The 15,867-nt window shown below is 43.5% G+C and overlaps 1 protein-coding gene across 1 annotated transcript in view; it reads right to left on the bottom strand.

Annotated features, from left to right (window-relative positions):
- glg1b (golgi glycoprotein 1b) overlaps nt 1–15,867 on the bottom strand; it is a 52,059-nt gene that overhangs the window by 33,125 nt on the left and 3,067 nt on the right. The window lies entirely within an intron of this gene.

The following is a 15,867-nucleotide window of genomic DNA, read 5'->3' as shown; positions in this document are numbered from 1 at the left end:
AATATTCCTGTATTTTTAAACTTGATTTGACCCGCAACAAAACAAGAGGGTTAAAGCTGTTGGGGGCTCATTTTCAGGGGGTTTCCCACAATGTTGGAGAGTTCTGGAGTTCTTGGCTCATTATTATGTAGCTTTGTGACTATTTTTTTTTTTTTTATTTTGTTTTTAGTACAACAGAATAAAACATTTATTTTTAGAAATAGAAGGACAATAAGCCTAAAAAACTGACCTGACCAGACCTGCTCTGGTAAAGCTGGGTGAGATGGCTGACCAGTTTAGGCCTTGGCTGACCAGTATAGGGTCTGTTTTCGTTTTATTTTGCTGGTTTAGCTAGTTAACATGACCATCATGAGCAGGCAGATCAAACTAATCAACTAGCTTTACCAAACTGCGCAGCTTGGTCAAGTTGCTCATGCTAATGCAAACCTATGGTCAAGAGCTATGCTGATTTATCCTACTAGGGCAAGTTTTTCAACCACCTTCACCATCAAATTCCAGCTCAGACCAGCTTAAAGCTAGTCTTAAAGTGGAATTTTCAGCAGTAAATTGAGAAAACACTGTAAATATTTATATTATATAAGACTTAATTTATTTAATCCATAATCTCAGTCTATTTTATCAGTCATCTTCAAAAACATCGCCTAGAAAATGACTCCTATTGGTCCTAATACAAACCAATAACTCTGTAACCAGTATCTGTATTACTGAACAGTCTATCCCATTAAGGTTAGGGTTGGTTCTGTTACACCACAACTCATCCATCTCCTATATAAACAACAGGCGCGCAGCGTTTCCGGCCTACGGAAGCAGATTTATGACTGACCACAAAGAAAGTTCCGTAACAAAATTGGGCGATCGATAGTATGAATGGAAATCAAACACCAGGAAGTAAATATAGCAGACACACAGACCCCTACTGAGAGGTCACCCTATCCTTTATATTGACGTCTCCCGTGGCTTATCTGCAGACAGCTGCACCCACAGATGCAGATGCCTGAAATAACTAAATATTCATCACCATTACGATCATTCTTCAGCTACCTGAAGCTACCAGCCACGAGAAAACACCCACTAAACATCAGTGTGTTTGACCGAGTTACTTATATTTATTCTCAGGTTCAGCTGCTAGATTTTATTTTGAATTATGCAAAAAATGTTAAAATAAGATTGATTACTGTTTGTGTGTTTGACAAAGTGAAGCTACTTATTTACTTATTTCAGTTTTGGTTGATACATTTCATGAATTCTAATATATTTTAGGAAGTTTGACCCCTTTTTTTATTTTGAATTTGAATGTTGTGTCAAGGTCCTGCACCACTGTTTCTTTTATTAATAATAAATAATCAATAAATAGCAATTTAGTGCATTTATATCTGTGTGTTAATATGTTATATTTTGTTTTACAAAATTAGTAAAGTAATGTTTAAGTGAATCCTAATATAGTTTATTAAATCAACAATGGTATCAGATCAATGTCGGGTATTGACAGATATTCAAAGTTTACGTATCTGTATCGGTATCGGAACTGAAAAAGCAAGATCGGTTCATCCCTACTATTATATAAAGTACATAAGTGCTTTATTATGTTTGCCTCATTTTAAAGAAGTAAATACTACCACAATAAAATAAATAAATAAATAAAGTGAATTCATTAACTTGACCAATCAGCTGGCAGCCCTGCAAGAGCATGAATCTTCTCTCCATTCTAATTCTTATTCATATTCATAACAGCATCCGTGGGAACACTGGGAGCACTGGGAACGCAACTGACTGGGACAGAATTTGTAGGGTAACCAGATAAGGAGGGTTTCTGTAATTCAGACAGTGGCGTCTAATCGGAATACATTTTTTTAATAAAAGAGAGGCTGTAAATGTGCCTCATATTTAACTGGTAATGATTTCAGTTCATTTGAGCTTTAAATATTTTACAACAAAACAATTTAAATACTATAGATAATCAGTCAGTCAGCCCCAAGCTCACACAGCAGCCACAAGCGAACAGCCATAGTTCATTCGTAGTCACAATACTATTCAGTATTAGAGATGCACAGATACCACTTTTCCTAGTATCGGCCGATACTGAGTATTGATACCGATACCAGCCCTGACTTAATACGTCATTGACGGCTATAAATCCTGATATTTATAGTGTTCTACTTTTTATAGGTTGCACTTTTTTATATTGTATCCCAAATAAGCTCTAAGACTTGAAAGAACAGCGTTTACTGCACATCTGACAGGTTTCAAAACTGCCCCAGTGCAGAAACGTGCGGGTAGGGAAGCAGAATCTGGCTAAGATCGACCAAACAGCTGAAACCAGTGAAAAAAACACCAGTTTAGAAAGAAAAAGTGCAGCAATTTCACATTCAGGTCCACGTCTCTGAGTAAAAAAAGGTAGTGAACGTCAAATGCCTGGCCTTTAAACAAGCAGTTTCAGAACATGGAAAAAGTGAAAATGTAAAATCTAAAATAATGAAATCTAAAATAATGAAATCTAAAATAATAAATAAATAAAAGAACGTCAGTAAGCTTCATGGTATCTGTGCTCTCTATGGACGATACCATTATGATAGGCTGTATGTGAAGCATGTGAAGATGAAACGCTGCATGATAGCTCAGATGGTCCCTCAGAGGAACCCAGCAGCGGCACAAGCCTTTCCAGAGGTGCAGGTCTTGTTCTTTCTAGACTGATCATGTTTTATCAGACAGGTTGGTTAGAACCCAAAAAGCAAAGGGAGGTGGAGATGGGCCTTACACTGCTTTTCCACCTCCTGAAAGAAGATAAGAAGTAATTTCCCAGGAGACGAATAATTACTCCACTCACTGAATTTCTCTGAACCGCTGCCATCTGCTCCTGTGAGCAGCTGCACCTCAAGCAGCCGGTTGGAGTTTCTCCTGATGCCAACACAAGCCTACAGGAAGACTCTCCACAGGGCAGCACTGGGATGTACTAGGGCTGCACAAAAAGGACAAATTACTAGTATTGTCATCAGATTTAACGTGCCGCAGCTTTATACTGCTCGATTCATTCATGTCCCATTTCGACCCAGTGAATCCAGGCACGGTTTAATGGATCAAGAGTCAGCTCTTTAAAGCCTGGTCCAGGTCCGATCCTTTGTTTTTACCGCTGTGCTCTAGCAGAGCTGCTCCTGACGTCTTTTGGGTGTTTATTACAGGCATCGGTCCAGCCTGCAGCAGTGTGGAGCGTTCTCAGAAGGCAACAGGGCAGTGAAACTATTTTAGAACTTAATATCTAGCGCAATATCTGTGGTTCTAGAGCTTTGACTGCATTTGAGATGCGTTTCCTTCAGGCATTTGTCTATTTTCTGCCGCCGCCGCCACCAAAACCATGTGTGGAAATCCACCCCGGTCAGATCTTTACTGGTTAGAAGCTAAACTATGGCAGAAAAGTCTCATTGTACCACCAAGAGAGAACCGAGTACCTTTCTTTGGTTCTACATCAGTACCGAACTGTGCGTTCAGAACTAAGAGGAGGAGGCCAACACTAATGTACACATGCCCAAGACCCAATCACAGCACATTCACCACACTGTACAAATTACACATCAGAGGTTGGCAAACAACAGATATCAGTCCACCCACCCACCCACCCACCCACACACACACACACACACACACACACACACACACACACACACACACACACACACACACACACACACACACACACACACACACACACAGTGACTTGACTGCCGTGTTTTAAAGGGACTGAGATAAAGGGTCAGGATGAATGGTCAGCTGATTGGTCAGGGAGGAGAGTCAAACTGGATTATAAGATATTAAACACTATAAATCATCATTTAAGAAAGGTCTCGACTGAACTAAATCAATCAGTCCAGAATGTCTGATTATAGAATCTGATACTAAAAATGAATTGATGAATTAATGAATTGATGTTTTTCAAAAAAAAAAAAAAAAAAAAAAACTCTCAAGGCTGATAAAAATGCAGCGCTAACAGTAGCACATCCGCCCAGAAGCAAGTTTAATGTTCTTCAGACATAAAACTGATTTGGTCAGTCTGCATGTTCAGAGACTGCTGATTGGCTGTCTGAATTACATTCCACATGCATGAAGTCAGCACTTCTTGAAAAGTCCACAATCCACTGCAGTAAATGTTTATTTCCAGCACCTCACACTCTTTCCTGGCTTAACCTAGAAAAATTACTGCTCATAAATTGATAAGAAAAGTGCTGGATCTGCAGCGGGATTGGGAAATGAGCTTCTGAATGACACTCGGGCCTCGTTGCAGTTTTCTGTGATAAACAATGCAAATAAATAAATAAATAAATAAAATAAAATAAATTATAGACAGACAGACAGGTCTCTCAACAATCACAAAAATTAGGGTAATTCCTACCACTTACGTTTTTTAACTACAAAAGCATAAAGTGTCTCTGAATAATGAGAAAGTTGCTCATAATGACAAGAATGGATCTAAAAATAATATAAAAAAAATATATATATAATAAGATCTAAAATTATGGAAAAACCTGGTATCAAAATAATAAGAAATGATTTCAGAATATCAAGAAAGCAAACAAATAATTTCGAATAATAAGTCATTTGTTAATAATATTCATCACAAAATATTGAGAAAATGTCTCGATATACAATATACAAGATTTCTCCAGTAGTCAACGACCCAACAGGTTATGGTATTAATAATGCACTCTGTACTGAAGATAGGAGGAGAATATTTGATGCTGGGCCGTTATGACCTGGTAGATCGGTCAGACAGGTATTTGCATTACGCTAGTTGCAGCAGGATGCATATGATTGAATCTGCCCAACGTGACCTTGCACATCCTGTGACATGACTACTGCGCATGCACTCACTGCGATGACGATGCCTAAACGATATGCTGTGCAGCCCACGTTTGGTGCTTGATGATTTTTCTTATTTTAGGTGGCAGGAATGAGCTTCCACACCACCCAGATCAGAAGCTGACCACGCACAGACACTCCCCCCTGGCAAAGGCAATGGACTCTGTATTTTCATGCTGCTTTGAAATTTTACCACACACACACACCCACCCACCCACCCACCCACACACTCTTCCCAGATGTTCTCATTTCCTCTCTTTAACACACAGAGGCTGAAGAACAGAAGAACCATCGCTGGCCTGAAGTCCAGGGCTTATAGCATGAGCTTGCAATTTTCCCCTTACTGACCGGTACATGGGTCAGTCTGTAGAGTCGGCAAAGGGTTGCGTTTCAGCTTAGGTTGCAAATCAAATAATGCACTATTGGACTAGGTTCTAGATCACTATACATCTCAACATTCGGCCCTGTAATCAAACATCTTCATGATTCTGTCCATGTATACAACAAAGCCCCAGGAGAACCCTTTTAGGTTCCATAAAGAACCATATCTGCAACAGAATAGTACAACTGAAGAACCTTCACGTTCTTTACCACTTCAAAAAGGTTCTTCACAGTAATCTTTAAGTGAGTTTAGAGGATCTAAATCTTTAATTTTCCAAGGAGGAACTTTCAGTCACTATGTCAGGAGATACTGCACCTCCCCAAAATGACCATGACACCGAACCCCCTACAGATCACAGCACTGAGTGGGAGCGTAATGCAGCACGGCATCATAAAACCATTCATCCTGAAACACAGGGGTGAAGGGCTGCTGCGGCTCGGAGATAAAACTGAAGAATTGGGCTTCAGTAAGCATCGTCTGAGTCCACAACACCAGCCGTCTCGCCGAGCCCATCACTCCCACTGTCAGCGGGAATTATCATCACTCCTTCCTTCAGCGCTGAAACGTCCACCGATAAACTAAACTCAATAAACGAAGGTGAAGGTCACGGAGATATTAAATGGAAATGAATGCAACACACACACATCCACTACATGTCCAAATATTTGTGGACACCCCTTCTAATGAATGCATTCTGCTATATTAAGTTGCAAATGCATGCGCACGCACACACACACAGACACACACAGCTTGTCTAGTCCCTGTAGAGAAGAAGTACTGCCAATAGAATAGGACTCTCTGGAGCAGATCAACATCATGACCCTATTGGCTCCATGCTGCCTAATAATGCCAGGTGTGAGCTATAGAGGGGTATAAAGCCCCCCAGCATTGAGGAGCTGTGGAGCAGTGGAAGAACTGTGTTCTCTGGAATGATGGTTGTGGAGCTCCATCCAGTACTTTTGAGATGAGTTGGGGATGATGAGGTGGGGTGGTGATCATCCATCCAACATCCTGAACCTCACTAACGCTCTTGCGCCCCAAGCACAACCAAATCCTCACAGCAATGCTCCTTAGCAGAAAGTCTTCTTCTCTGGACAGTAGAGACAGTTACTCCAACAAAAGCAGGATCAGCTCTTTTTAATATCCTTGATTTCAGAAGAAACAATGAATGAGCAGGTGTCCCAATACTTTTGTCCGCAGAGTGTATCAGAAGATGTAGACCATAATATTCATAACAAACTTAGAAAAGACACCAGACCATGAGAAAATAAGAAACTGAATGAAGGGTGGGTCGTTTTTGTGACCTGATTCAGCAACCATGTGTAATACCATAGCAACCACCATGCAACACCAAAGCAACCACCCACCCATCAACCACTTAGCAACACAGTAGAACCCATAAGTAGCAACTGCCTGGTAGTGGGATGCACTTTAGCTGTGCAGCTAGTTTCAGTAACGCTGGCTTATTGTATGCGATCAATAATCCATGCATTCACCTTCTGATCATCATCTTTCTGGACTGGGTCACAGTATCTCCAGAGCCCACCTGGAATCACTGGGCACAAGGCAGGAATACCCCCAGGCCAGTCCATCTCACACACACCCTTGGACCCATGGGCAATTTGGCATGGCCAATCCACCTACCATATGCTTTTGGGGAGATGAGACGAGGCCAGATGAAAACCCATATGGGCACACTCCTCACAGACAGAGACCGGAGCGAGGAGGATCGAACCCACAACTCCTGGCGCGCGCACACACACACACACACACACACACACACACACACACACACACACACACACACACACACACACACACACACACACACACACAACCTGCTGTGCCACAGCGCTGCCCACAGTTAATAATAAATGATCAAATTTAGTGTCATGAGAAAGATCACATGGCATCCTGTCCGTGCCAAGATGGAGCGCTTCATTTCTAAAAGGACCTAGTTTTGGAGGGGGTGGGGCAAGTTCTCAAAAACACTGGGAAGAGTCTCAGACGTCTGAATTCATCTGCACTACATGAGTAAAGTGCTCTAGCTGTTTTAAATGGACAAGCAAGAGAGTCCGCATCGGTCCAAATGTACAAGAACACCAAATCCACATGGGTAATCAATGACCCATAGTCAGTCCACTGACCAACTAAATACAGAGGTTATATTAACCTACAGCAGAACCTAAAGAGCCCCTATGGTTTATATATTTATATGTATTTCATTCCTGCACAGTGACACACTATGACTCCAGAAACAGCTGTTTGTATCCAAAGAAAATAATGAAAATTAATAAACGGACGAAGCTAGGTCCCACCGTTCTGCAAAAATGCATGAAAAATAAATAAATAAGTGATGTTCGAATTTGCGCAATCGATCCACAGGTCGTACGGAGTTCGTGCTTCTGTGTAAAAGCAAACCAGTGATAATGACCCTCCCTCCCAAACGAGCCCAGAATCCATCCTGGGTGCGCACACACAAAAAAAACCTGTTCCGAACCTGGTTAGTGCGCCCCCTACTGGTCAGAAATCCAGCTCTGCTGCTTCTGTAACTTTGCCTCAATTGATTATTAAATAGAAGGGTTGCCGTGGTAACGCATGAAGCAGAAAAGCTTCCGACTGGCTCTACCTTTCCTGCTATATCCTTACCAAGCCCCGCCTCCATATGCGCTCATTATCGGCCCCCTAATGCTGTTTTTTCCAATGTGCCGAAACCTGCTGATAATGAGGGTGGATTTATTCGTTCATTCTAAGGAACAAAAGGTTGGTGAAAATTTATTCTGACTTTTATTGGTACATAAACCCACACAAACGTCAAAAGTGGACATCTGGAGGTCAAATGAAAAATGTAGTGCCACAAAGAACTGAACTAAAAAAAATTAATAAATGAATAAATAAAAGCTAAAAAAAAAATTAAATAATCAGCAGCATAATCTCTGGCTTCATTAGCATCCTCCCAAGAGTACGATCATGCAAATAAGTGCACAAGGCACAAGCCAGGCCTATTAACCCAGAACTCTGTGCTTCAGATGCTTCAACTGGATGCATAAAAAGCTAAAAAGGAAGCAAGCAAACGTCCACTCTATCTTTAGCCTTCCTGTTAGTGGCCTAAAGCTGCATCGGCATCTCGTCTTTAGCTCACAGTTTTGTATCAGAAGGCACAGAACACTTAACCGGCCCGACTGCAGAGCAGCTATTAATCATTTACAGTGATAAGGGTTTACACCTGTTCCTGAACTGAACAGCGATGCGCCGACGCGTTCGGCGTGTTGCAGCATTAATCTTTAATCAGTCTGCTTTACTGAGGGGAAACAAGAGCTCCCTGCCTGTGGAGGGATTTTACGTACAGGTGAGGACTCGCCGTCTATGGCAGCACTTCTCCTAAATAAAACCTGCAGGCAATCAAACCAGGACCGCCAACCACACATTACTCAAGGAATCAGACAATCTGGTTCCACTGGCACAGAGAGTTCTTGTGTGAGGTTCGAGACGACTGGGTCACAACATCTCAGAAACATCAGGCAGGGTGTTCCTGGTATGCAGAGGTCAGGACCTACTAAAAGTGCTCCAAGGAAGGGCAACCAGGGGTCATGGGTGCACAAGGCTCTGAATGATGCTCATGGAGGTCCTGTCCACCTCATAACTTACAGGATCTCATACTTAAAGATCTGCTGCTGATGTTAGTCTTGGTGCCAGACACCACAGCAGGACACCTTCAGAGGTCCACGGAGGAGTCCAGGCCTTGACGGGTCAGAGCTGTTTATCAGACGCTCTTCTCCAGAGCGACTTACAGAAGAGCTTCACTGTTTACTGAAGAAGAACCTCAGCTAGTTTAAACAGACTAAAATTCAGATCCTCTAATCTTAGACTCTACTAAACACAAGTCAATATGGAGACCATAATACTCTACTCTTCACCCAAGTCCTCTCAGAAGAGGAGGGTCTTCAGTCTGGGTTTGAAGACCCATGTTACTCCACTGCTGCGTTCTCTCTTCACTGGCTTCCTGTAGCTGCTGCCCGCATCAGATTCAGACCCCTGACTCTGGTCTACAAAGCCCAGACTGGACCAGCCAGCCCCTCCGTACTTGATGGCGATGGTCAAAAGCCGATCTGCACCAAGAGCCCTTCCAGCTTCAAGTACGGCTCGGCTCGACCCGCCATCCTTTAAGATCCACGGAAGACAAGCGTCCAGACTTTTTACTGTCCTGCACCGAAGTGGTGGAGCGAACTTCCCCTGGGTGTCCGAACAGCAGAGTCCAACGCTCGCTGTCCTCAAACCCAGACTGAAGACCCTCCTCTTCTGAGAGGACTTGGGGCGAATAGCAGAGTATTCACCCTATTGACTTGTGTTTAGTAGAGTCTAAACTTAGAGGTATCTCTGAATTTCTCTGAAGTCATTCTTAAGTAAATAGCAAAGCACTTGTAAGTCGCTCTGGAGAAGAGCTCTGCTAAATTACTTAAATGTAAAACAGCGAGCGTTGGACTCTGCTGTTCGGACACCCAGGGGAAGTTCGTTCCACCACTTCGGTGCAGGACAGTAAAAAGTCTGGACGCTCGTCTTCCGTGGATCTTAAAGGATGGCGGGTCGAGCCGAGCCGTACTTGAAGCTGGAAGGGCTCTCGGTGCAGATCAGCTTTTGACCATTGCCATCAAGTACGGAGGGGCTGGCTGGTCCAGTCTTGGCTTTGTAGGCCAGAGTCAGGGGTCTGAATCTGATGACCTGGGCAGCAGCTACAGGAAGCCAGTGAAGAGAGAACGCAGCAGTGGAGGAGGAGCTGAACATGGCTGAATTTAGATCAATGGTAAATAGTAAATCAATAATAATGGTAATAGATGTAAAGTGGTGTCATTTCAGCACCCAAACAATACCTGATGTTCTGAATCTCCATACTGGTGCATTGCTATTACTGAACATCACTGACATTCTACCAATCCACAATTCTTTAGATGTTAAATTTATCAAACAAGAAGCTAAATCATTTAACCACTGCTGAGATCAGTTAGACGAGGGCCTGGCAGCAGAGGTCCGGCCAGATCTAACAAAGGTGCAGTCAGACTTCTCTTTCTTTCAGTCCTAAAGACTTGATTAGACACACTTAACTGGTCACAAAGCTAATTAGCAAATATAAAAGACCCTTTTTCTGACAAGCCTCTGTCTGAGAAACCCCTCAGGTATGACTGTGTGTCTGCTGCTTATTCTTCCCACTTTATTTGACTTTAAACATGTCCTTACGATTTTCCTTTACCAGACTGGGTTTAAAAAAACACAGAAAATGCATTACATTTTAAAGTTTATTATTTCTGGGAGCACTTTGTTACGTATGCGGACCAGAGCTGGGTGATATGACTTAAACATATCATAAATAAACAATAAACATTTACATTTAAGGCATTTAGCAGAGCTCTTCTCCAGAGCGACTTACAGAAGAGCTTCACTGTTTACTGAAGAAGAACCTCAGCTAGTTTAAATAGACTAAAATTCAGATCCTCTAATCTTAGACTCTACTAAACACAAGTCAATATGAGACCATAATACTCTTCTCTTCACCCAAGTCCTCTCAGAAGAGGAGGGTCTTCAGTCTGGGTTTGAGGACAGCAAGCGTTGGACTCTGCTGTTCGGACACCCAGGGGAAGTTCGCTCCACCACTTCGGTGCAGGACAGTAAAAAGTCTGGACGCTCGTCTTCCGTGGATCTTAAAGGATGGCGGGTCGAGCCGAGCCGTACTTGAAGCTGGAAGGGCTCTTGGTGCAGATCGGCTTTTGACCATCGCCATCAAGTACGGAGGGGCTGGCTGGTCCAATCTTGGCTTTGTAGGCCAGATTCAGGGGTCTGAATCTGTTGACCTGGGCAGCAGCTACAGGAAGCCAGTGAAGAGAGAACTCAGCAGCAGAGGAGGAGGAGCTGAACATGGCTGAATTTAGAAACGTTGAAGACGACCCGACCCGTGCCGCTGTGTTCTGGATAAGCCGTATGGGCCTGATGGTGCGCAGAGGGAGACCAGCCAGAAGAGAGTTGCAGTGGTCAAGTCTCGAAGTGACGAGAGACTGAACATCTGAGCACCTGGGCGACTCTCTAGAGAGGAAGGGTCGAATTCACCGGATGGACAACAAAATAAATTAAAAAACCCTCCTATGTTGATACTCCTGAAACAAATGGTCATTATACGATACGATAGGATGAAATTCATAAAGTACAATGTTAAAGTATCAGTATTTATACACACACACACACAGCACTTTCTTTAAGGAGCTGACGTCAGGAGGAAGTTAACCGTGTTTTTGACGTGTAGCTGGTTATCTATCTAGGCTCAACGTTAGATTAGAAGTTAGCTAGCTGGAAGGCTAAACACCACAGCACAGGCCGTAAATGGAATCGCACAGGTTTAGAGGATAAAGCCTCATATCTCAGAGCACAGAGTCGAGAAAACTGTCTTAGGAGAGTTTTCCACTGTTTTCAGGCTCATTCAGGAGCCTGTTATCCCTACTTTCAGTCTAACTCAGCACGTCGCCAAAGCCTCACCAATCAGTGAGCTCCCACAGCGCCCCCGCTCTGTAGCTCTCTTAAATGCACATGGGGGAATTACGCTCATTTGGCCACGTACTAGATGAACACAGGGCAGAAATTTGATGTGAAGTCGGGACTTTGATCATTTGAGATACCGCCCTTAATGTGAGCTACTATTATAAATTCCTCGGTTTACAGTAGGGCTGGGCGATATGGTATCAATACTATATCACGATATTTAAAGATTTTTTTTGCGATACACATGATATTTATCATGATACATGTTAAATTCACAGACTAAAAAACATCAGTAGTATCAGATTCTTACAAACTACTATTCAGATCCTCTCCCGTACTGAATACAGTGATTTCTACTCTATAAAATCGGCTGCTCTTCATCTAAATAACCCAGTATATTTAAAATGTTAGTCATGAGACCTGCTGCTGATCAGTAGATGTTTATTAAGCACTAACAGTCTCCTCCATATGCCTAAAAAAGCTTAATCATCAAATTTATCACGATACCATAAAATATCGTCACATTACCCAGCTCTAGATTACAGTATCTGCAGTATTCTGATATACTGCCCAAGCCTGGTTATTACTACTGTGATTACCACAGAAAATGACTCTCCTCAGGACCACTACCACTACTATAGGCACAAAAGTCTTCATCATCATCATCATCACCACCATCAACTCCTCCTGCAAGAAGCCAACCCATTACAGCACCTCCAAGCTCCAAGAGAGCTCAGGGATACTCTCGCAGATACGTCCAGCGCTGCCGGTGAGAGCCATGCTCTCGGAACTCGCTGTTCATAAAAGTTGCTCGTATCGATCCGCCCTCCATCCTCCTAATAGAACCGGCTCTCACACATTTACTCACTGCCCCTCCTTCCTCAACCCTCACACACACGAAAACCCCTCGCTCATGAACCGAATCTTCTTCATCCCACACAAATCAACAACAAGAACCCGATGAAGCGCAATGCCATCTCCAGAGTCTCTTATCAGAGTCTCCTCCTCCTGCCATCATTCAATCACGCTCGCCATCAGGCCTGGTGTCCCTCGGGAGCATCGCCTCACATCAGTCACACTCCGGCCCTTTGTTTACAGCGAGCCCTCCGCAGCGGCCGTATGAGCAGCCTGCTCAAAATGCAAATGAAATTGAGCGAGGGTAGTGAGAGAGAGACAAGGTGCAGCTGTGTCTGGGCCACCTTTCCCCTCTGCTTGCAGCTTCTCTGCCAGAAAGACGAGCCCTGAAGAGTCTAGCCTGGGGGGAGACGGGAGGGAGAGATTTATAGGCTCCATTTAGCTCTTCAGAAGGCCACAGCTGTTACAGAGCCCCAGCAAAGTAATTACGGCAATAATTAAACTCAGTGATACGCTGAAAGAAGCAAAACAATAGCCGGGTAAGGAAACTTTGCGTGCTGCGTCAGGAGAAGGAGGAGGGAACCATGCCGTCGACGTTCCAAAATTGCTGATTTGATGACACCATTAGCCACCCCTGCAACATACAGGACTACTGCCGTTAAAGACTCTGTGTGTTAGATACCACAGGACACCTTCAGAGGTCTTGTGGAGCCCGTGCCTCCATGCGTCAGAGCCGATTTAGCGTCACAAAAGGAGCTACACAATATAAGGTGTGTAGTTCTAATGTTATGGCTGATTGGGGTAAATCTGCCTATCCAGCCTAGCTCAGTTTAATCCCACCCACTCATGTTGAAGTTCTAGACAGCCAATCAGAACAGAGATCAGTCTTAAAGATGAAGTAACAATTACAAGCTAGGCCTTTATTCAGTTCAGTTCTTTGAGCAATGTCATAGAACCGCTTGGGTTCCACTAAGAACCATGTCTGCAATAGAGATGTGCGACTGAACCGTTCAATTGGTAAAGAATCAAGGTCAAATGATGGTTCTCCAAAGCGTTAAAGGTTCTTCACCCTCACACACCTCTACTATAAACAGAAAAAAGGTTCTTCTACAGCATCGCTCGAAGAACCTCAACAACTCTGTTAACACCTGGTCACTTCATGCACCTCGACTATCGGGAGCATGTCCGGATCAGGCCGAGCCACAAAGAACTGCAGGTGTGAACCCACCCAAGCCTCATTTACCACCTGGCATTCCATGCTGATTACCTTGAACCACCATAGCAACCACTTAGCAACTCCATAGGAGCCACCTTGGATACCATAGTAACCAACCGCCTAGAAAAACATTGTGACCATCTAGCAACCACTTTGCAACACCATAGTAACCATCTGGGAGACCATAGCAACAGCCTAGCAACTGCCTAATACTAATCCCATCACTTCAGGACGGTGGTCTGAGACGCAGACGAGCCACGTTATACCCTCAAACACCCAAATTCTGTCCCATACGCCGATCGGATTTCAGTCTGACCTGCCGGAGAAGAATCTTCCTACATCCGGATGCAATCCAGACACTAATCACATGAAGTGAGCAGGTGTAAACGGGGTCTAGGAAAACGGTTCGAGACCATTTCATATGGCTGTGTTTTATTTTAAGGCCAGTATTACTGGCTTCTATTTAGAGCTGGGCGATATGGAGGAAAAATAATATCACGATATCTAAAGACATTTTTTACGATGTATGATATTTATCACAATATTTTGTCATGTAGACTAAATGCACAAACATTTTAAGCGTAAACATTTTAAAAACTGAATTTCAAATACTCTTTCATACTGAGTACCGTGATAAATCAATGCTCTTTAAGCACTGCCGATATCCACAGTACACTCAGAAACACATATTGTGCACCATGATACCGAAATTTATCACGATACGATTAAATATTGTCACAATGCCCAGCTCTACTTCTAATATTTATTATTGTACTCTTATTGTACTTTATATATGTAATTATATATCCAGTTCTTCTGCAGTTGTTACCGTTACTGGACACTTTCCAATCTTGTTCATTCCCGGCTGTGCTGAAAATAAGGATTTCACTTGAAGGTTCAACGAATCAATGACCAATCAATCGGTTGAAGGTCATTCTAAAGCCACAACAGCATATCACCTGCACATTAAAACCACATATTTACATGAGGACCTGGAATTCATCACAGCCCACCTCTGAGATCAACACCACCGCCCTCGCTGTGGGCAGACATGGGTTTGAGTCCTTGGCATGGTCAAACACACCACTCTACACCAATAAGAGTTCTTGTGCAACACTCCTGGCTCTGCATTCTCCTACCTGTGCAAGAGCTCTGGATAAGAGTGTCAGACTAAAACGCCTTAAATAGAAACGTAAATGCAAAGAACACACTTAAATACAGCAGAACGGTCACTAGGCTAATTAGCACATATAAAAGCTGACAGGCCCTCGTCTGAGAGATCCCTCAGGTGTGAGTTTGCGTCGCTCGGCTGTCCTTCAGCCGCCTCAGAATCAGACCGTAACAATCGTGCAGTGTCTTGCAGCACTCGTTTGGGGGGAAAAAAAGAAAATGGCATAAATCCTTTTGACAAATCTTGCCGTAACAGACAGACGCCAGCCTGAGCGACGCAGGATTTTATTTCCCGAAGAACCACAACAACCTTTTCCGTCAGGAGAGAGAAAGCGGTCGTGCGTGCGTCTATTTAGACACCGCCGAGTGCATAAGTTTATAATGATGACTGCACTGAACCGCACCGAACTGGTAGAAAGGTCAGTGTTTTCTCCCCAAACCAAGTGGTGATCACATTTGTAGCACAGCGAGGATCTTCTCTGAGAAAATATGGAATTTCTGAGGTAGTTCTTGGCCTGTGGAGAAAGCAGGCTGAGCGTGTGAAGCTCATACACAAACATTAGAGAATCTGGGTTCTGAAAAACTTGCATTTTTCTTTTGTGCAGGAATCTGTTCCACAAAGATGAAGAGCAAGCCCTCGTTCCAGCTCTAATGAGCAGCCTCAGCCTCCGAATTACCGAGACAGAAGGCTGAGAAGATCGAGGAGAGAAAGGGCTAGGTTGTGAGCAACCGGCAAGATGGGCAGGTTAAAGAGAAAGGCAAACAAAACAGAACCACAAAACTTCTGGGTCGTTTAACTTGTGACCATAATGAGGGAGATGTGCTGGACACGAGCTCCCTGACTGCAGGCCTCGTCAGACACTTCCTCAGAAAA

Source organism: Salminus brasiliensis, chromosome 13 (genome assembly GCF_030463535.1).
Source record: "Salminus brasiliensis chromosome 13, fSalBra1.hap2, whole genome shotgun sequence".
Taxonomy (NCBI): domain Eukaryota; kingdom Metazoa; phylum Chordata; class Actinopteri; order Characiformes; family Bryconidae; genus Salminus; species Salminus brasiliensis.
Note: the sequence above shows the minus strand (reverse complement) of the source record. Positions and strands in the feature narration are given on the sequence as shown.